Here is a 2952-nt window from a genome sequence, read left to right on the forward strand (position 1 = left end):
CACGGGCGTGGACATTCACAAGCCCAATTCACGGGGCAGCCCGCACGACTACGTGTTTTTCTCGGGTTGGAGGGAGCAACCTGCAGAGTTTCGCACGCGGCGCTGAAATTACCCACGCCCTGCAGTGTGGTTCACAGGTCACCCACAAGGGCGGAGTCCACGCCCTGCGTGTTCTCGGGAAAAATCGCCCAACATCGTAAGAAGGCACACGCCTGCGTGTGGAAATTACCCATCCGGGCGTGCGCTTAGTCCCAGGTGGTCGCCCAGAGGGCAACCGCACGCCCGTGCCCTCTCTGGATGAGTTCACAGAGACATCCACGCAGGCGCACGGAAATTTCCACACCCGTGTGTTTTCTCTAGATGACTTAGAAAAACCTGCAGGCTCTGCAGAAATATTCTGAACATGTTGACACACTCAGAGCCTACCCTATTATGCAAAATTTGCCAGATAAAAACACAAAATAGAACTCAAACGACCAATTTTCGCCAATTCGCAACAAAACACACAATGAATTCTTTTAAAAACCCACAATAAAATCGCAGCACAAGCACTCAAAAATTGAAACACCAACACTTAACAATTTATTCATGCAAACAAACTAAACTAAAAGGTACGAAAATAGAAAACACTTGGGTTGCCTCCCAAGAAGCACTTGTTTAATGTCACTAAGCTTGACGTATCTTTCTTACCTCACGGGGGTTCATGAATGAAGGTTGCTCTCTTACCCATAACTTGAAAGCATGACGAGCAAAGTCTCTTAAGGGTATAGGGTGTACTATCGGGCTTCGGACCACCTAGCAATCGTTCATCCAACTTCCTTGGCTCATGTATGTCTCCAACAGTCTTGGGGCTTTTTCGGTGGCGTCTCCTAGCTCTCTTCATTTTCCGGAGCACCTTCTTCAAGATCCCCGGGGTAGATGTTTCCTCTCCATTCGAACCAAGCATCATTACTTCTTCATTGCTCTCCTCTGGTCGAACAAACCTTTACTACGGATCCGGGTTGAACATTTCCTAGATATATTCATCAACAATCTCATCGGCAATGTCTAGAAAATACAAAGTGTCATCAAAGACGAGAGAATGCCGCATGGCTTCAAAGCAGGCGTGTAGTGAGCTTATCGTCTCCGACTCTCACTGTGAGCTCTTCAGTCCATGTCATCAATGCTTTGGAAGTCCGCAAAAACGGTCTTCCAAGTATCAAGGGTACATCAGCATCCTCATAGACATCTAGCACTACGAAGTTAACCGGAAAAATGTACTTGTCCACCTTGACAAGCACGTCTTCAATGATGCCTCCTGAGGCCGATCTGCTCGGTCCGCCAATTGTAAAGTCATCCGAGTAGGCCTAGGCTCACCCAAGCCTAGCTTTTGGAAGAAAGTATATGGCATGACGTTGATACTTGCCCCTGAATCCGCCAATGCCATTTCCTCACCTAAGTAGCCGATGTTACACGGAATAATGAAGCTTCCGGGTCCTTCTTCTTGTTCGGCATGTTCTTTTGCAACACCGCCGAGCATGAAGCATCAAGCACCACTAAAGCACTCTCCTCCAATTTCCTCTTGTTGGTCAATAGGTCTTTCAGGGAACTTCGATACTTAGGCATTTGAGCCAAAGCCCTCAACAAAAGGAATGTTGATGTGGAGTTGCTTGAACAAACTCGAGAACTTCTTATACTTGCTCATCCCTTTGGTCATTCTTCAATCTAGAGGAATAAGGGATTCTTGGCTTGAAAGGTGAGGGTGCCACCTCTTTCTCTTTGTTTGCTCCCTTCTCAACCTCTACAACCTCGAGTAGCGTGTTCTTTCGAGCTTCTCACCCGGAAGCCTCCCTTCAACCTCACGACCGCTTCTCAAAGCGATCGCCTTCACATGTTCCTCTCGGGTTGGTCTCGTGTTGCTTGGTAAACTTCTATGTGGCCTTTCGGAGAGACTTCGCAATTTTCCCCACTTGATTTTTGAAGATTGTGCAAGGAGGCGGTGTGATTGCAAGCACACCTCGATCGATTCAAACCTTGTTTTTGCTGATTGAACAAATCAAGCAAAGTGCTTCTCTAAATCTATCATTCGGGCTCCAAGCCTCGAAATTCTGTTTTCCACTTGAGGGCTTTTTTTGTTGTTGTTAGAACCCCGATGGCCCCATGGTCTTCTCGTGGTCCTTGATTACTCCATGAAAAGTTGGGATGATTCTTCCAACCTGAATTGTAGGTGTTGTCGATGGAATCCTCGAGGTCTCATTCCATTACCTACAAAGTCAACATTCTCAACTCAAGAAACATCACCAATGACTTTATTTGGCCAATCGGAGGGAGCATGTCCTCCACCACAACCGTGCAATTGGTCATGGTCACGCAACTCTATTCGGCTATAAAATCTAGCTTCTTACTCAAACTCTCCACTTGGGCCGCCAATGAAGTTACCGCGATCAATTTCATGGAGACCCGCCACCTTTTTCTTCTCCCTAGCTGCTCCACTTGTAGCTATTTAACCCCATTTCTTCAATTAATTGACATGCTTCGCTCGGGGTTTTTGCTACCTAAGGTACCTTCTCGTCAGTATACAAGAGTTGTCTTTGTACTCGTTCAAAACCATTGTAGAAGGTTTGAACAATCATCCACTCCGGAACTGTGTTGCTGACACTTTTCGCAGTGTTCCTTAAACCTTTCCCATGTCTCAAATAGAGACTCCAATTCCAACTCGCATAAAGGATGAGATCTCATTCCCAAGCTTTGTCTGATTTTCCGGGAGGAAAATAACGGGCTAGAAAAGCTTCTACCATCTCCTCCCATGTAGTGATTCATGCTCTAAGTAATGAGTGTAGCCATTGCTTTGCTTTTCCCCTTTAAGGAAAAATGGGAAGGCTCTCAATTTGATGGCATCATCCATCACACCATTTATCTTCAGAGATGTCGCACACCCTCGAGGAAGTTTCTATGTGACTGCTTTGGATCCTC

The 2952-nt window shown here is 46.3% G+C and overlaps 1 non-coding gene across 1 annotated transcript; it reads left to right on the forward strand.

The window, feature by feature from the left end:
* The first annotated feature begins 2620 nt into the window (after nucleotides 1–2620).
* Nucleotides 2621–2728, forward strand: LOC120279833. Its single transcript, XR_005542133.1, has one exon. It is a non-coding gene; the product is annotated as a small nucleolar RNA R71 (small nucleolar RNA).
* The last annotated feature ends 224 nt before the right edge of the window (nucleotides 2729–2952 follow it).

The sequence above is a fragment of the Dioscorea cayenensis genome, chromosome 16, assembly GCF_009730915.1.
Source record: "Dioscorea cayenensis subsp. rotundata cultivar TDr96_F1 chromosome 16, TDr96_F1_v2_PseudoChromosome.rev07_lg8_w22 25.fasta, whole genome shotgun sequence".
In the NCBI taxonomy this organism is placed as follows: Eukaryota; Viridiplantae; Streptophyta; class Magnoliopsida; order Dioscoreales; family Dioscoreaceae; genus Dioscorea; species Dioscorea cayenensis.